This window comes from Polypterus senegalus, chromosome 14 (assembly GCF_016835505.1).
Source record: "Polypterus senegalus isolate Bchr_013 chromosome 14, ASM1683550v1, whole genome shotgun sequence".
Classification (NCBI taxonomy): Eukaryota; Metazoa; Chordata; class Cladistia; order Polypteriformes; family Polypteridae; genus Polypterus; species Polypterus senegalus.
Genome location: NC_053167.1, coordinates 72396846 through 72417489, shown reverse-complemented (window position 1 = coordinate 72417489; position 20644 = coordinate 72396846). Strand labels below are relative to the sequence as shown.

Here is a 20644-nt window from a genome sequence, read left to right as displayed (position 1 = left end):
GCATATAATGAAGGGATGTCCCGGACCCCGGCCGTCCACCACAGCATATATTAAAATTCTGATTAAAACGCTGACAGCACAAGGCCAGTTTAATAAAATATTTCTGACTCTACATCCATCCATCCATTATCCAACCCACTCTATCCTAACTACAGGGTCACGGGGGTCTGCTGGAGCCAATCCCAGCCAACACAGGTCGCAAGGCAGGAAATAAACCCCGGGCAGGGAGCCAGCCCACCGCAGGACTCTACATTAAAGCAGTCAGTTTATGTGTATTAAAGTATGTGCAACTGACTAATATTACAGACTTCTGTAGATGCTACTGCTGGAAACCCTCTCATCCATAAATAATATGATTATTGAAATAAGTGTGGTAGATTAGAACTGCAAGTTTATCAGCCATGTCATTCAGAAATCAATTAAGTAAACTGTATAAACTGATTTGAACTTGAAGCTTACTTCTGCTCTAAATTCATTTTCAGTAATTGCACAATAGAAATAATATGTATCACCCAAATTGACATTAAAGATCCAGTCATAAATGCATTATCTAATACTGTATGCTACATGGCTGTTTGTTTTTTGTCCTTTTATTTCATGCTCTATTTCATTTCAGCTGTCTAGCAGTGTATGTAGTCTCACAAGCCAATTTTCCTGAAATTCATTGTGCTGCAACCACAATAAGTATGCATCGTCCATCAGGTGTTGCCGTATCCAAAACAATACACTTACAACTAAATGGCTAATGACAGAAGCGTCTTTGACAATATTTACTGGCAGAATCTTTAAATAAACCCACATCGGTAAATTACATATCTCCAATTCTCTCTGTAAAATAGACAGACCAATTTTTTTCCAACCATATAGGTGTCTAGTTATGGCTTCACCTTTTCTTTGTAGTTTCAGTGACATTTTCAGAAGCCTGTGACCATATTGGGTTTTTTTTGAATGGGTAAAGATTTATTGCAAAATGTCAAAGGTTTAAAACTGTTTGTCATGAACACATATATTCTGAGCACCCATGTTGTGGTAACCAGACCAATTACAGTAGAGTCTTGCTTATCCGACATAAACGGGCCGGCCGAACGTCGGATAAGCAAAAATGTTGGATAATGGCAGATGTTAAGAAAAAACCTATTAAACGTCAAACTATGTTATAATTTTACACATTACGAACCTAATAATCATGTTTTACAACAAAACAACAGAATAAATTAACTGAAAAAATGAACTTACGGTTACAGAATTGTCTGACGTTAAATACAGTATGTATTGTACTTAAAAAGTTTAGACCTATGATGATTTAAAGACATTTCTGATCGTAGTCTGATTTCCTGACGAGTGCCGTTTCTTCACTGTGAAGTCTCGCTATCTTTGCAGCATCATTATGTCGATTCCTGTAGCTTCTTCTTGTTGCTCAGTGTAACTAATTGCAGTTTCTAGAGCCTTAACTCTGTCACTAATATAGTCAACATCCGTACGAGCGTATACTGTTTACTACAGCATTGTGACTGCGTGTGTGTGTTTGTGCTGTGACGTGCGAGTCCCCGTCTTGCACCCGAAAACTCGAAGCTGAGTCTCAGTACTTTTAGCAACACCAGCTTTATTAAGCTTGAAACAGCAACAGTGAAGTTATTTAATGTAGTGGGATCTTTCATTCTCCTATACACAGACACAGCAGTCATGCAGGGTCGGGGGGAAAGTAATACTGAGCCCAGCGCATTTATGATGTTCCTTGTTCCTTGTATCACCCATCAACGGCAGGTGCGTATAGCATGTCCACAATCTTTTCAGATTGGCTTTTACATCGAACTGCTACAGTGCTGGGAGACTACGATTGCAGCTTTGGGACGCTCTTCCGCGTGTTGTTCCGTTGGGTGGAATCCCACAAGAGTTTAGAAACTCACTCACACCAGCCATGATTCTTTTTAAAGGTAAAGTGCAGGTTAATTTGCTTTATGTATTTTTACTTTATATTTTGTATTAATCATTTTTATATGAATAGTTTTGGGTTGTGGAACGAATCATCTGAGTTTCCATTATTTCTTATGGGGAAATTCGCATTGATATACTGTACGAGTGCTTTGGACTGCAAGCACATTTCCAGAATGAATTATGCTCGCAAACCGAGGTTCCACTGTAATTAGCTGCGGCAGAGTCGGGAGCAACAAAAAATAGACTACACTCACGCTCACAACTTGCAGTTCTTGTTGCCGATTAATGTGTATTTTTTTTTTGTTTGTTTGTTTTTTTGAGGTGGGACGTCGGATAATACGGAATGTTGGATAAGCAAAGGTAGGATAAGCGAGACTCTACTGTATGTTCAAGCACATATATAACTGGCATCTCTATTGTGTAGCGTGAGTAGTCACTTGACCATGGTTTCTAAAATAATTCATTCATTTCTGAATTGATTTTGCCAGTTCATGGCAGTAATATTGAACTATAACATATCCTGACCACAATATGTACAAGGCAGAAACCAACTCTGACTATTTTGCCAACATATCACACAGCACACTCACACAAATTCTCAGGTGGGAGAGCAAATGCAGGTCTTTGAACTGTGATGGGAAACAAGGTAAGCATGCAAATACCACACTCACAGGACTTCTCTAGAACCAAATCGTGTTTTAACCACTAAGAGGCCCATAAATCATCAGGCATCAATTCATAACACAGAAACAGTTCATTGTACAAAGGCAAGGTCAGTTTTAGTATAGAAGGTACAAGAGAGCCAGTTACAACTTAATGAAATATTGGAACAACAGATTTGGGAAAAAAACTGAAAACAATAGGTTTTTAAGGGCAACATCAACATTTTGACTGTAAAGGCCTTATAGACAGATGCCTGTAAGCAAACACCACAAAGACCAATGACAGCCCCATAGATGCATTAAATTTGAATATTAATTGCCTCTTATAACTTTGTGTTTTTGACATGTGTAAGTTATACAGTATATTTAATTTTGCAATAAATTTTCAATTTGTGTGGAATTATTTTCCAATCTCACTGGCAAACCAACGTGTATGTTTGTTTCCAGCTCATGCTCAGTGCTGCCTTGGAAGGCTCCATCTCACCTTTACCATAAAATATACAAAGCAAGTTCAGAAACCGGAAAGACAGGTGAATTGTTTTATTAAGGTGTGATGAGGCCTCAGTTGGAAAATTGGAAAGTTGTTTAATATTTTTACAAGAAAACCAAAGAATTCACAATGGGAACAATGAAATTGCAATAATGCAATATTAGGAATCTTGACTTTCATCACTTCTTTTGTTCAGTGGTTCATTCTTTGCGCCAGACACTAAGCTACTCTTATCAGATGAAATTCAAGACAAACCTCTATTGACATTTAAAATGCAGTGTTAACTGACTTCAACGAAATGATATGTTAGTTGCTAATTAACTAGGTTTCCCTTCACTAGAGCCAGCAAGATCTGTAAAGTTCACATGACTTAAAAGCAGGTTGAATGTTCCATTCCACTGAGCAGGCTAAGTCACCAGATGTGATTGTGATCTCTCTCCCTCTTTTTTGGAAGTAAATATTTTCTTGGTCTGATCTGAAATTCCTCTTAAGTCACTTGGTCCTCTGTTGCTGATCAGAAGGCAATAGGATTATATGCTCACTGCTTTTGTCCTTTGTGACACAAATTTTCCTCTTGTCGCTGCTTGCTGGGTCTGCTACTCTAATTATTAAACATAACAAAAGTGCAAGGGATGTAGAGATTGTACTGTGAATTCATAACCAAGGCTTTAATAAGTTTTCACTCCTCAGGATAGTTTACAAGAATTCTTAATTAGAAAAACAATGTTTTTGAGAGAATTAAACAAATTTTCACACCTTATGCCGAATTATTCAATTTCAGGGGGTGCACAATGATGGAGGGGTAAGCACTGCTGCCTCACAGATTAATAACTGCACGTCTGAATCCCAGCCCAAGTATACCCTGTGTGGACTATGCACATTCTTTCTGTCCTCATAAATTAATTTTTCCTCCAGAAATTCTGGTGTCTTTCCTTTAGACATGCTGGTTAATGATTCACTTCAAATTGGCCCAGGACTTCTAATTGCTCCAGTGTACACATGTGAATGTGCCCTGTAATGAACAGGTGTCCCAACCAGGAATGTCTACCGACTCATTCCCAGTCCTATTGGTAGATGCACCTGAAATGGATAAAGTGATGTGATAAATGTGATAAAGTGATTAGTCATGGGCAGAGTTTAAGGGTTGCTGAATCATCATTAGAGGGGACACTCACAGTTGAAACTTTGCAGAGAAGGGTCTAGCAATTTGACTGACTTGTCAACAAGGTGGGGCTCTGAAGGTCTGTAACTAGACTCTAATGATTTTGTATATGCCTAGCCATAGCATTCCCAAAAAAAGCAAAGCACATGCTCAAGGTTGTGACTGTGTGCATCCATGGCATGCACACATATAAGAAAAAGTTGGCCAGAATTACTGCACAGAGCAGCTACTCTCATTCCAAAAGAATTGAATTCATTCTCACAAGACTCTGCATGTGATGTGTGGTGTCTGCCTATCAGTGTAGCACTTGATGGCCTAAGATTAATGCGCAACTCTACCTACAAATCACAGATCAAAACACAGAACTCACTAGATTAAATGAAGGTGTTCATTTGAAGCTGCATTTCAAGTTATGTCACTAAATTGAGTCAATTAAATAAAGAAATAATTAAATAGATGAATAAAGAAATAAGGAAGAAAAAACATTATTATTTATGCTCACATATCATTTTATTTTATTTTGTCTGAAATGTTCTTCCATACCTTACATGTGGGGAAGAGTCTGGAGGAAAACTGACAGAAAGAAAATGATCAGTGAATGAGAACAGAGCAGGCTGAAATCATTTGTCAGAACTGTCAGATTCACAAGAGAGTCAGACTGAAATGATTGTCATAGTCAAAGCCAAAAAAAAAAACAGAATTGAAAACCAGAGGTAAATGCCTAATACCAACTTAATTACACTGCTCCCAACTATCTCTTAGCAAAGCAATTTATTTTATTGTGTATTCAAAAGCTTTGATGCCCAAATCTGCAAATCAATATCTTACATAAACCCGGAATCATGCTGCTATTCATCACATAACCTTAATGTCGATTGATGAACAACAAACATTGCACCTGTGAACAATATGACCATAGCCATGCAAACTTTTCACAAAATGACATAAACAGAGTACAAAATGGTATTGCCTGAAAACCAATGAAAAATATCAACAATTACAAAGTCAAAGGGTAAATGCTTTAAAAAGGCAGCAAACTGCACCCAGGGATGGCAAAGCTGAGTTTCATGTCAATACAGTTAGATAACTTCATGCTACATTCAAGTCAATCAAAATAAAGACAATTGAGGTTTCTGTATTCTAGAAATCTAAAGACAGTATCATTATTGAACTGAGATAATGCTGCTAAGAGATGTCCAAACACTGGATGTTAGGTAAATTCCAAGCAGGATCAACAACTTGGGCTTTTTTGTTCAATTTAAATAAAGCAGACCAAAGATGAAAGGCTTACACCCGCAGGGAAGGAAATCTTGTTTAATTTCCTTCTTTTTATTTCTATTGATGCTAATCTGACATAGATATTTCTGCCTCAAAAATCTCAAACATCTATTCATTTAATCTATATTAAGCCAAATGGCCAAAATGTGGCTTTCCGTGGCCACAGGCTCCAATTCAATAGACAGAATTGTGAATATACACTTACTGAGCTAACACCATAGGGATTTGTGTAAAATTTCAGCTTTCTCCTAATTCTGTTACAAACTCATTTAGAAGATCAGCATCAAAGTCTGTTTGATAGACTCCGCTGCATTCGCATTTTCTTGATGTTCTGTTGATCTTTTCTTATCAGCTTCAAGCCTGAAAGCAGAATTACAAGGCTATCTTCTTATTGTGGGGAAAATGTCTTGTAATGTTGATCATATGAGTGAATGTGTTTTTTATGTTTTGATTTCAGCATTCTTGCGATACATGTTCTGTTTCAGGAATTGCATAATGGTTGAATCAGCACGTAGAATAATTTTTCAAACATCTCAGAAGTGAATTACCTAATAATGTAAAATTGTACCAGTAAATATCCTCCCTTTTTAACTTTAATTTTTGAAAAGCTCCAGTCAAAGCCCATGGTATCTGCGTCAACCCTTCCTTCAGCAAAATGTAAACATGATAAATATGAGAGATACCTTCTGAAATTTGCCTCCCACAAGTAGGAAATATTTAACACTGGCTTTTCCTGAACAGAAAAGTGAAGCCATAGTTAAGAACTTTGTGTCCAATTCCATTTGACTAGCTAGAGTCATTCTACAGAATGGCCAGTACAGTATCTGAAAAAATCAGGGACTAGGAGCAAAATGCTCTGAAATTAAATGTTTTCCTCTTAAAACAAAAATGCAGGTGCAAGCAGTCAGTCAGTCATTATCCAACCCGCTAAATCCTAACACAGGGCCAATCCCAGCCATCACAGTGCGCAAGGCAGGAACAAATCCCGGGCAGGGCAGCAGCCCACCGCAGGGCTCACACTCACACACACACCAAGCACACACTAGGGACAATTTAGGATCGCCAATGCACCTAACCTCCATGTTTTTGGACTGTGGAAGGAAACCAGAAAACCCAGAGGAAATCCACGCAGACACAGGGAGAACATGCAAACTCCACGCAGGGAGGACCCGGGAAGCAAACCACTGCAATGCCCCCAAAATTACATGTAATATTAGCAACAATTCAACATGTCCTGTCAATATTACATCTTTTTATCATTTCTCCATCTTTTATAAAAATATTCGCCATCAGGTGATTATACTGTATTTCATGTTTATTGTGGTCTTCCTGGACATCTGTCATGTGCAAGATAAAGAAATAAAGTCCCATTTGCCAATTTACACTCATGTATTCAAGAACAAATATCAACCCATCTTCTAAATCTAAATTTAAGGGCAAACACAAATTAAGTGTATTCTGTTATTTTTTTTTTTTTTATCACACATGTGGGAGTGTGCCGAAGTGTACTATCTGAAGCACCGGTTAGTGCCTGCTTCGTTTATGACACTGCCAGAATAGGGTTTGGCTTCAAGTGAGTCAAGTGGGTTTAGAGGATGGATGGATATTTTAAAGTTGATATGTCCTGGTGCAATGGAGCTAAAGCAAAGGCAAGCATCTACCATAGAAGGGGTACCAGTTCAGAATATTCACCATGCTTGCTCACTCTTGACAACTTACAGCCAGTGCTCAGCATAAGGGCATATATCTGGACCATGAGAGAAAACAAGGCTTCCCAATGGAAAATCCTGTGAACATGGAAGGAATGAGCCAACTTTACAAAAGGCAACCGAAACAGACATGTTAATATCCATCTATTCTCAAGCAATTATACTGTATGAGTGTAAAAGCAAGAGACTTTGGGTCAAACAAGGAGCAAAAACTGCATTATAACATATCTGCCACCAAAGAATTGCTCTCAATAAAGATCCAAGGTGTTCAAAGACAAAGGTCTGCACAAAATGTATATCCATTACAAGAAGGAAAGTCAAAAAGGAATTTTTTTTCATATTAAGAAGAGTTCTAGGATTGCAAATGAATGATATTTGAAGAAAATTAACTTCTCACCCATAATGCTGCAGTTGTATTCAGTTCACCGTTTTATTAAATGGTTCTCACTCAACCTATTGTGACTTGTTATAATAATTAACCCATATAATTAATACAATAAAATATATTAATGTCCACTGTTTAGAGGTAACAACAGAGAATTTAAACATCTGTCTTCCTGATACAATGCATTTTTTAATTTTATAAAGCCAATGGTCAAGTAAATGTCACTGTCAGATTTCATCAGAAAGAACAGCTATGGTCCCAATAGAGACTTCTGTTTTGATTTTGGGTTTTTTTTGTTTTTTTTTATAACTTTAGTATGAAATAAAACACATTGTTGGATCTGGGAAAGAAATATGGCTAGCTTTGGCTATTTCATAAATAGCCAGAGTAACCACACAAGTATTTTTAAAAACTGTACAATAGAAAATTATTTTTAACATAGTTTAAGCTAACAACAACCTATACTATTTGCTGTAGCTGAAAAAATATGGAGTGGTTTAAATGTAGCATTACTAATGGATTTTTCCACTTCTGATGAACTTAGTGTCAGATGTTAAAATGAAACAATAAATGATGGATATCTGTTTGCTGCTCAAATGAAGCAACAAATAACTAAAAGGCCATACATGATAATATGATGTCATTCCGAGTCATGCAATTTTGACATTACTAATTCATTCAGAAGTATCCTCCTTCATACACCTAATCACAAGCACAACACTGATTTTTTTCAATCCATACATCTATTTTCTATACTAATTGTGTCCTAATAATGTCCCAGCAACAAAAGCACAAAGCTTGGTTAAACTGAGCACACTCACATACACAGAGGGATAAGCCTTTGAAGGCTGTTCACGAAACACAGGAACAAGTTACAAACACCACATAGAAGCTAAATATATGCAGATCACAAAAGATAACCAGGAGCCCTTAAATCAGGGGTGTCAAACTCCAGGCCTGGAGGGCTGCAGGTTTTCATTCTAATAAGTGACAAGGTTTCACTGCTAAGTAACTTCTTTTCCTTTCAGTTCATTTTAATAGCCCTGTTTTTAAGGATTCAGTCCTCTGAATGTATTCCTTTCTTCATTAAATGACAGCCAAACAGAAATGAGATGTGAAACGAGCTGACAGATGACCAGCTAAACTGGGATTTCAAACTCCAGCCAATTTCACTCAAACCACTTTCTTGATGAGAAGCCAATTCCTGCTGTTAATTAAACCCGTTATTTAATTCCATGGCTTGTTGCAGCTCTCATTCCGCCACAGCAGACATTTCCAAAACTGTTGATTTTTCTGTTTTTTTTCGAAGAACACCATCAAACTGTTTTGGTGACCTGAGCAGATCAACCTTACTGACACCTTCACCTTCAATTTTCAGATATTGTGTGAGGGGCACAGGTGAGCTACTCATGTGGTGGCTGCTTTTGTTTCTCATTATTGTTTGGCTGCTAATTAAGGAAAAAGAAACAACTAAGGGGCCTGAGCCAAGTTAATTAAAACTAAGGCAAAAGAAATTTAAAAACTGGTCACTAATGAAGAAGCTGGTTAGAGTGAAAGCCTGGAACTACTGTGGCGCTCCAGCACCGGAGTTTGACACCCGTGCCCTAAATAATCCTTGAAATCCTCAAAAACAAAAATGTATAGGGTTTGTGAAAATAATTTTAAAAGGTTATTGCGCGACTACTCACTCAGTGCTCTTTCACTAGGCTGGCAAGCAAATACAGTGGTGTGAAAAACTATTTGCCCCCTTCCTGATTTCTTATTCTTTTGCATGTTTGTCACACAAAATGTTTCTGATCATCAAACACATTTAACCATTAGTCAAATATAACACAAGTAAACACAAAATGCAGTTTTTAAATGATGGTTTTTATTATTTAGGGAGAAAAAATCCAAACCTACATGGCCCTGTGTGAAAAAGTAATTGCCCCCTGAACCTAATAACTGGTTGGGCCACCCTTAGCAGCAATAACTGCAATCAACCGTTTGCGATAACTTGCAATGAGTCTTTTACAGCGCTCTGGAGGAATTTTGGCCCACTCATCTTTGCAGAATTGTTGTAATTCAGCTTTATTTGAGGGTTTTCTAGCATGAACCGCCTTTTTAAGGTCATGCCATAGCATCGCAATTGGATTCAGGTCAGGACTTTGCCTAGGCCACTCCAAAGTCTTCATTTTGTTTTTCTTCAGTCATTCAGAGGTGGATTTGCTGGTGTGTTTTGGGTCATTGTCCTGTTGCAGCACCCAAGATCGCTTCAGCTTGAGTTGACAAACAAATGGCCAGACATTCTCTTTCAGGATTTTTTGGTAGACAGTAGAATTCATGGTTCCATCTATCACAGCAAGCCTTCCAGGTCCTGAAGCAGCAAAACAACCCCAGACCATCACACTACCACCACCATATTTTACTGTTGGTATGATGTTCTTTTTCTGAAATGCTGTGTTCCTTTTACGCCAGATGTAACAGGACATTTGCCTTCCAAAAGTTCAACTTTTGTCTCATCAGTCCACAAGGTATTTTCCCAAAAGTCTTGGCAATCATTGAGATGTTTCTTAGCAAAATTGAGATGAGCCCTAATGTTCTTTTTGCTTAACAGTGGTTTGCGTCTTGGAAATCTGCCATGCAGGCCGTTTTGCCCAGTCTCTTTCTTATGGTGGAGTCGTGAACACTGACCTTAATTGAGGCAAGTGAGGCCTGCAGTTCTTTAGACGTTGTCCTGGGGTCTTTTGTGACCTCTCGGATGAGTCGCACTCTCTTGGGGTAATTTTGGTCGGCCGGCCACTCCTGGGAAGGTTCACCACTGTTCCATGTTTTTGCCATTTGTGGATAATGGCTCTCACTGTGGTTCGCTGGAGTCCCAAAGCTTTAGAAATGGCTTTATAACCTTTACCAGACTGATAGATTTCAATTACTTCTGTTCTCATTTGTTCCTGAATTTCTTTGGATCTTGGCATGATGTCTAGCTTTTGAGGTGCTTTTGGTCTACTTCTCTGTGTCAGGCAGCTCCTGTTTAAGTGATTTCTTGATTGAAACAGGTGTGGCAGTAATCAGGCCTGGGGATGGCTACGGAAATTGAACTCAGGTGTGATACACCACAGTTAGGTTATTTTTTAACAAGGGGGCAATTACTTTTTCACACAGGGCCATGTAGGTTTGGATTTTTTCTCCCTAAATAATAAAACCATCATTTAAAAACTGCATTTTGTGTTTACTTGTGTTATATTTGACTAATGGTTAAATGTGTTTGATGATCAGAAACATTTTGTGTGACAAACATGCAAAAGAATAAGAAATCAGGAAGGGGGCAAATAGTTTTTCACACCACTGTAGGCTAAAATACCAAATTCAGAAGGAGATCCCTTTCAAATGACATGATTCTGTCTTCCATGCTCTTAACCAAATAGAGCTGCAGTGCTGGTTTGTGGCAGGCTAGCATTTACCTTAACTCCAATCCAAAATAAGGAAAAGAAAAGTCCTTTGGTTATGAATTTTGATTTTACTTTTACAACAGTGCAACTAAGATGTTCTAAACAATTAAATTTCAACACTAAACCTTTGCTGCTGTTGAAGCGAGCTCTGCTACAGCAAGTGATTTCGTGACTTCTGTCCTCCTGTGCACTGTGTCATAAAAAGTGGCTGTACTATGTCACGATGGTCAGGGGTGGTGTGAATTTTGTTGCACATTATGTGTCCATTTATAATGTGATTAGCGTAATTAAGATATTCACATCCTAAATGATTGCGTTTTTACAGCCAATTGTACATTCCAATGTACCAGAGAAAGGTATCGCCATTCAGCCACCAGAGTACTAATGGACGCCCCCAGTTATCCAATTATTTTGCACACTGCGTTGTTTGAATCACAGCTGAGGATCAATAATGAATCCAAATATTATGAGGCAGCTTTTAAAGAATATGAGTACCAACCTTAAATTTGACAGTGAAATCACACTCAGTGCAATTTTTTGATAGAACTGTATTTTTTTTTTAGTGTGTATTAATTATGAGGATGGGTCTAACTGGCTGCGGTGGGCTGGCGCCCTGCCCGGGGTTTGTTCCCTGCCTTGCGCCCTGTGTTGGCTGGAATTGGCTCCAGCAGACCCCCGTGACCCTGTAGTTAGGATATAGCGGGTTGGATAATGGATGGACGGATGGATGGATGGGTCTAACTGGTCTATATTACTGACAGAGAAAGAAAAAGACAAACAGACAAATAGACAGAAAATATGTCTCATTCAAGAAAATGATTGGCTCACGCAAATTGTGAGCAATATAGAAATTGCCTGTCATCATGAATGCAAATTATGCATCAATTTGTTGTTCCAAGAGTATTGTTCTTTGGTCAATTGCAGCATTTTTTGTGTATTTTTTTATTTCCATCCAGAAAAATATTTTTACTGTACTTAATTTATAGTTTGGTTTATTGGGTGTTTCATTCATTTGACACTACAGATCAATACTTCACCTGTAAGAAGTGGTTTCTGTTGCAAAGTTTGTGGGGTCACTGATCAAATTTGGATGTCACTGTTGCCATTATTGGAAAAGCGAGGTTCTCTGACAGAACCTTGTTTAAAAAAAAAAAACATTTAACAAGAGAATAACATTTCTTCAGTCAGTCAACTCCTGTTTAACATAATTTCAAGACAATGACTTAGGATCTTCCTTTGAGTTTCCGAGTTATTTTGCCTGTTCTGTTCAGATGAAAACTGTTTAAATTTCAGATACTAATTTCTGCCCGTCTTTTGAAAGCAATTTAACTTAATGTCTAAAACCAGTCAATCGGTATAACCCTGTGTTAGTTTGCTCTTTGTGGACAAGTCTGTCTGGTCATGAGAACTGGCCAATAAACACAGTGATGCAGATCCACTAACATGATGGAAAGAACATTGTGCTAACTTTTCACAGTTCAGCAACCTTGCAAAGAAAAAGTCCTTGTGCAGACCTACAAGAAATTCTTGTTTAAGATGACATTGAGGAAACATTAGCAACAATCTTGTAGCATCCCAGCAATCATCCCACAAGCCAATGTGGACAGAGTAACCTTAGCTAAGAATTTGTGATTTTATCTAAGAATGCCTTTCACATTTATACAAGAATTCCAACAGAGAAGTGACTCCAAGCCATAAACCACAGATTTGCTCAAGAAGGTTGGCCTTTACACTAGTATTCAAATCCATTTTTCTCCACTTTTGGCTCTCTCCTTTTCCTCTTTCAACATTTTATCCCAAAGCAGGATGCCACTCAGAATAGCCAGCTCCTCCCTGCTTTTGATGTCAAAGACATTTGTTTTGGCACGCTTCCTTAAAAACTAAAGGAAAAAAATGCTATGACAAGAAAGCAAATTACGCCAAATTTTAATTTTACATTCATTTTATTTTATGAAACCCTTCCAGCTAATCATTTGTCTAGCCAAGAAAATGGACCAATCTGTTTTTCACTATCACAATGAATTTGTCTCCAACTAGTTATAATCACAAGCGGACTGCCTTGCTCACCCACCTCGCTACAACTTTACTCAACATAAACATCATTCACATTCCTTGTGGATCACCACAGCTCCCTGAGGCTAGGTGACATTCACTTTCCTATCTCACAGATTATTCTTTTATTTTCTCCCAGCAGGCCCAGACATCAATAAGAAAAACAAATGTGTGTCCTCCGGATTTCTCTCCAACCAGCACACAGCAGCAGCCCATCCCCGTTCAGCTTTCTTAACTCAATCAGCAACTACCTTGGCAGAGGGCCAGATAAACATGGGGGTTCTCACAGCATGATGGGGGTACATCGGCTTGCATTTGTGGCAAGGCTCTCCTCGAATGTGCCCCACATGGCGACTGAACCCAGCCAGAATGATTAGTTCCATATGTTCCACAACCACTGCAAAAACCATATTTAAAACAAAAGAAGGAAAAAAAATATCCCTGCTGCTCTGTTTCGCAAGCCACCTTCTTCTGGGTATCTCAGCTATGATTAAAAAGAAAACAAAAAAACCTAAGCTAGAGTTTAAATATCTACTGCAAATCATTTCACTTCAAACACACTTCAATTATAAAGCTGATCCCACCGTGACGTTGAACACACAAGGTTCTCACGCCTTCAGCAGGACAGGACCCCTTTGTACATTTTATAACTTTGTGGATCCCCTCTAAGCAGTGCCGAAATAGTGATAAGAATATAAAGGGCCCCCTCAGCTCCCACTTGCCAATCATATTTAATTCCTGGAATATCTCTGGACAGCATTTCCATTTTTTTTTTATGTTTATATCATTAAGACCCAGCTTTAAAAAAGAGCAACACAAGAGTAGTACAATGAAACAGACCACACAATGGAAAATGTAGGAAAAAAAATGTCAGGGAATTGCAGAGCTGAGAGCTGGAAGTGAAACAGTATACATTTCAAAATCTGATCGTTTGCACTTTTCCCAATGTGTACATCTCTAGATAAGGAAAACAATATCATTGTTTAAAGGAGACCTACACTGTATATCAAGAGTGCACACAGTCATGTATAATTCTCCTACCCAATTTCAGTTGGCTTGCTACGTTCCAGCATTGTGATGGATGCACAGCCTGTGTGGGACACACTGGCCATAACTAGCCTTGGATTGTGTGACAAGGAAAAATAGAAAACAAACATACACCCCCCCCCCAGGGGTCAATTTAGAGTCACTGGTTAATCTATAATAGATTTCTTTGAGATGTAGAACTAAAAAAGAAAAAGAAATGCAGATATAGGAAGAACGTGCATACTCAACACAGACAACTGACTAGTGAATTAAACCCAGGTATCCAACGCTATACGTCTAAAGTACTAAAAATGGTGTTGTCACATCATCCATTGCTATTTAAACATTTTTTTATAATTTTCATTTGCATATTGAACCCTTTTCCTCTCATATCCAAAAAAAATGCACCTCAGACTAATTGGCAAGGGGTGTGAGTGTGGTCATATGGATAAATGTTGGTTGTTTCCAGTCTCGTACGTCACGATCCTGTAATCAGTCAGTCATTGTCCAACCCGCTATATCCTAACACAGGGTCAATGGGGTCTGCTGGAGCCAATCCCAGGAAGCACAGGGCACAAGACAGGAACAAATCCCGGGCAGGGCGCCATCTCACCACAGGGCACACACACACACCCACACACCAAGATCACCAATGCACCTAACCTACATGTCTTTGGACTGTGGGAGGAAAATGGAGCACCCGGAGGAAACCCACGCAGACATGGGGAGAACGTGCAAACTCCACACAGGGAGGACCCGGGAAGCGAACCCGGGTTTCCTTACTGCGAGGCAGCAGCGCCATCTTGAAATCATATTTTTGAAAATGTAGGTTCAGATAATGGGTGGATAACTGGGTTCTGATGTCCAGATCTGCATGGTATAGGTCTGGAAATAATGAAGCAACTTGTTTGTGTTTAAATGCTACATTTTCTTTTCATCCTTTAATATTTCCTGTTCCCATAGTTCCTAATACAGTTTCCCTGGAAGTGTAATTCACATTAAGGTGCGCAGGCCTGCTGATAGAAGTCAATTTAGTTAATCAAACTCTACTTTGGGCGGCACGGTGGCACAGTGGTAGCGCTGCTGCCTCGCAGTTAGGAGACCCGGGTTCGCTTCCCGGGTCCTCCCTGCGTGGAGTTTGCATGTTCTCCCGTGTCTGCGTGGGTTTCCTCCGGGCGCTCGGTTTCCTCCCACAATCCAAAGACATGCAGGTTAGGTGGATTGGCGATTTTAAATTGGCCCTAGTGTGTGCTTGGTGTGTGGGTGTGTTTGTGTGTGTCCTGTGGTGGGTTGGCACCCTGCCCAGGATTGGTTCCTGCCTTGTGCCCTGTGTTGGCTGGGATTGGCTCCAGCAGACCCCCGTGACCCTGTATTTGGATTCAGTGGGTTAGAAAATGGATGGATGGATGGAACTCTACTTTGCACAGTGCATTTCATTACAGTGGAGTTGAAACAGAGCTACATTACAATGCAACAAAAAAATACAATTCACTGAATTTTTCCAAACAGCAGAACCTGAGAGTAAAATTGAGAGAATGAATCAAAACATCTGAAAGGTGGTATAAAGCGTAGGGAATCACAGCCAAAACTACGCTGATTACAGAGTGCAGTAGACAAGAAGCAGGAGCTCAACATGAGCACGAATGGGAGGACAGGGGGAGCCTCACACACAGCAGACACTTTGAGGAAGTGGAAAGTTCACTCTAAATCAAAGCCCAGATAGTCACTTCTGCCCTGGCAGCAAATTTATTAAGGGTGCTAGGCAGAATGAATCACATATCATCACATCTCTATCAGTCCCTCACAACAAGAACTTAATGACCATTTAAAAAGTGGATTACATTTGATATGCAATGCCTCAGAAAGGCATTTCACACACCCCTAAGCAAGTGCAAGCAGGCACAGAAATAAATCAAGCAATATGCTGTCAGTCAATTTTACTAGCACCTCTGGGGAAAACGCAGGGCTTAGAAACTAAATGTTTGCAAGAGATGACTTTTTTATGCTTTCCTGCAGATTCACTACCTTAGCACTCACATTCACTAGCAATGAGTCAAACATGTCTTTGACTTTTAATGGTAATTGTGCAATAGCTGTTGCATTTTCTTTCTGTAATTTAAACAAAAAGATATCCTTAAGGCTTTCAAGCTGCTTCTACTGGTCCGAAATGACTCTTTTCATTTTTTACTTTTTAATAACAATACCTTTGTTACTTCATAATTTGTCTAATTTATGTGGCATTTTTTTCTCCAAATTGCCCCACTCGAGAGCTACAACTGTGAAGGGTACTTACCAACCTGTGGCCACAGCACATGAATACAGTAAAATATTCAGCATGTAATGAAATTTGAGATGGAAGTTCACTATTGCAAGGAGCTATATAAAATTCTACTATGATTAATCATAAATGTTCCAAGCAAGCACTCTGTACTACTCTGAATTTATGTGCTTGTGCACATAGCGTTCCACTTTAAAACTGTGTTGTTTGAAACATGGTTGTTACTTATCCTTGAACTATAAATTTCAGACAATGACCCTCATATATGGCATGAAAAACAAAAAAAAAAAACTAAAATCCATACATCCATTGATTTATTCAAGAACACAAGCCTACTGCAGGACCCAGCCACTCACACAGAATGGGAATCCCAACTAGAAAGTTGCCTAACTAACATTCATGCAAACACAAAAAAAACTCACAAACTCCACACTAACAGAGCCCAAGCCAGGGTTCAACCCCTGCCCATTCAGTCTCCTGGCACTGTGAGGCAGCTAACCTCTGTGCCACCCCATAGATGTGCCTCTTTTTTGGAGAAAATAAAAATATGGAATGCATAGTCACAATTACCTGTTGATAGAATTCTTCCAATTAAATGTAACAATGACAACATCAAAAACTAAGTGTTGTATCTTAATATGATCTACTGCAAAGTAAAGCCAAATTGCAAGTCATTGAAGGACATATTTGTACGACAGGACAGGTATTAGACAACCTGATTAATAAAAACTGCGACCATCAAAAACTTATCCGATTCATAGCAGCAAATCGCATTTTCTGGAGAGGTTTGTCAAAGGTCTTTTAGCTGAAATGAAGCTTGAAATATCAGTGGCAATGATTAAATGTGATTTTTATTCAAGCAGTTTTCATTTCATTATGGTCAGATAATAAGATTCAGACAATCAGTCAATCAAACAGTTATGAAGATATGATCAGATATCTGCATTCTAAATAGGCGAAGTGGACCGGTGAATGAAAAATATTTGTACAAGAAGTGTGCTGCAGATGTTTTTGGAGCATATCCAAAGCCCTTCTTTCCCAACACAAACAGAGATCTTTCAGTAACTTCACTCATAGTGTGCAGCAGGATACATCAGCAGGAGGCATAAAAAGGTGGGCTTTTCAAAGAAATGTTCATCAGCACCCTTTGCAGTCCAAAACATTCCGATAAAAAGATGGATGTGCAAAAGCACTTCAAAGATTAGCCTAATAACTTTGTTAAGGTCATTACATATTTTACCACAGCCCATTTAATTCACTAATGAAAGAAAATGTCAAAGTTGTAACATAAATAACATTTCTTATCACACTGAATAGGCCAGGTCAGCAGAATAATAACTAGTGTTATATTGTAAGATGAGGGGCACAATCGTTAGTTCTGCTACCTTATACCTCCGAAGCCTTTGCTCAAATCTTTGCCTGGTCTTGGCACTTTTTTTCTCTGTATTATCTGGTTTCTGCTGTCATATGAAAGGCACGCCAACTACGCTCATTAGAAACTTTATATTGTCCTTGTATGTGTGAGTGTGGCTTGTAATGGACTGGTACCTCATCCTGGACTGGCTTTTGGCTTTGTACTGGATGCTGTCTGACATGTTCTGTCCACCTGAGACCAGGAACTGGAATCAGGACATTTTAAATATGGCTGTATGATTGTTTAACGTCTATAGAGTGTTATCATAAGCCATATTTTAGAACCAATATGTGCCATCTCATTATTACAGTTAGCATGTTTCTCCCTCTTTAATTTAAAAGAAAAGTAGCTAGTATCTATTAGGCTATCAAGTATACTTTTAAAATTAATAATTCATGAGAATATGTAGTATCTGGGGTCCACCAATCCAGAAAAAAAAAAAACAGATGATTAATAAATAAATCATTTTAAAAGTAAATATTCTGACATTTTGCTTACAGTAACACTCACGACATGGATGGGTGAGTGAGCCAAAAGAAGTACAAAAACAAAGCTTGGCAAAATCCCCTGCTCTACTCACTTTATCATCTCACACTGTTTAGTATTTCATACTTTACTCAATATTTTAAACATTTCACACATAAAAAATACATCTAGGGTTCTAAAAAGAATTCACTTTTAAAGGATGCATGTGTTTGACTGAAAACTTATCAATGATGCCTCATTGCTACCAATGTTTAGGAAATAACACTTTTTGTAAAATATCTACTAACCACCCCCAGCACATAGACTAGAAGACTATGCCAGCAATAATGGGTGCAAAGAAGGATCCAACCCTGCACAAGATGCACCATATTGTGCTTCCCAACCAGGCAATGTATCGGACACAGGAATTCTGCCAGCATGCCATCCTGAAGGCAAACATTGGTTACTAATTTAAATCACACATTTACGCCTAGAGGAAAAGTCAGCATTAACTCTACTCCATCGCTTATGTTACCTAAAACAATTGAAGTATTATTTGCACACACACCACGTTACTACACGGGTACCCACTTAAGGAGTATATTGGCATTACCATTTAGACTTTGAAATGTTACTTAACTTGTCAGTTTGTTCGGATGAAAACCTAAATGATATAATTACTATTCCTGATATGCTGCATAAAGAAAAACTTACATATATAACCAGATACTATTTTTTACTGTTGAGTACGGCACCGTTGTTTCTAAACTTGCTTAAATAGGAAGGCAATCGATGCTTAAAGCCGTCTCAGGTAGGCTGATCGGCACTCAATATGCAACTCTTCCATTGTCGAAATTAACACACGTGTCTGCAGCACACCGCAGCCATATAAAACTTGTGATGTTGCTTTGACAAGTGTGATACTGCTGCTAATTTTAATAACGCTCTTTCTGCAATCTCTGATTATAACCGAAAAGAAGGCGCTGACAGCTGTTAAATCCACCTTTCCGCTCAGCAAACAGACCACGTCTTCTGCTGCAAAAGCAAGAGGGGAACAGATATACCGCAACAATTTAAGTATTCTTCTCACACAGATCCGTAATGACAGTGTAGGTCTCGAAAGAACCCTCGCTATTGCTTTGTTTACCTCACATTTTTCACTAATGGTGCGTTTTTCTTCTTTCACGATGTCTGAAGCTGTCAGATGAGGACGAGCGAAGGAAAGTGGACAAAATGCATGCAGTCGACTACTTCACCGCTTCACTATTTACCCCAGCTGCGCTTTTGCCTGAAATAAGCCCTCGCGTTCGTTTTTACATATTTAATGGCAAACATTAGATGTACGTAAGCAAAGGAAAGTTTAGAAAGCGTGTCAAAGCAGAAACTTTCACTACATCCGTCTTTTGACAGTGCAAAGCGTGGTAGCAGAAAAGATCGTGTTGAGACATTTTTCTCCTTCTTACTCTTACTGATTCTGTACCGTTTATCGACGGTCCCAAAAACTGATATATAATCATATAATTAAAAAAATCGTTCAGCTGCTGAACGATCAGAAAAACAGTAAAGGGATTACGGCACATGAGGCTGAAGTAAACATGTCGATTCGCCAAGGCAAATCTGTCCCCGCTGCCCTCCGGTTAGAGACATCACTGCTTCCAGCATTATTATGCGTACGTTGGAAGATATTGAAAAGTCGATTTAGACTGGAAGCATTACATTACACGACCTATAACAGAGTTAAACTCCTCCAAGAGGTCTGTACGTACCTCGGATGTTTTCTCCAGGACAGTGAAAGCGCTCTTCAAACTTTTCTTGAAGAATCTTCGTACCTCCTCTCTTTTGCAGTAAAGTAAACGGAATCCTTTCGTGTGCCTCTCTCTTTCCTTCCTTTAAAGACACTAAACAGTAAAGCATTCGCGTAACCAACACCTTTCCACAAAAGAAGATCGTGTTTAATGGTAAGCGGTAATTTCAGAACGACCCTAACACTGAAAAACTTTTTCTATCTGGATTATTATACGCGTAATCTCCGCTTTCACTACAGTAGTTGTGGGCGGGACTCCATCTAGACATCTAGCCTCTCATTTGAGTTTTAACTGCCAATCTTTTATTTTCCTTATTGTCATTGGATACTATAAAGAGGAAAGGCGGGTACAAGCATGCGGTCGACTCCCTAGTATTTAATAAACATTAAGAAAAGGTAATTTAAAAATTTTAAATGCACTATTAATTACGTAGAGTAGCAAGGCATTTTGTTTGGAATTGTGTACTTAACCATTGAAAATACGAAGCTATATTCATGTATTTTTTCAATAAATTAAAAAGACACTATTTTTTATAAAATATCCCAAATTTAAGGT

At 38.7% G+C, this 20644-nt stretch overlaps 1 protein-coding gene across 1 annotated transcript in view; it reads right to left on the bottom strand.

Annotated features, from left to right (window-relative positions):
* tgfbr3 (transforming growth factor, beta receptor III) overlaps positions 1–20310 on the bottom strand; it is a 252101-nt gene extending 231791 nt beyond the window's left edge. The window contains exon 1 of the mRNA XM_039735891.1: positions 20051–20310. The gene's annotated coding sequence lies outside the window, so the exon portion shown is untranslated. The remainder of the gene's footprint in view (positions 1–20050) is intronic.
* Positions 20311–20644: the final 334 nt, after the last annotated feature.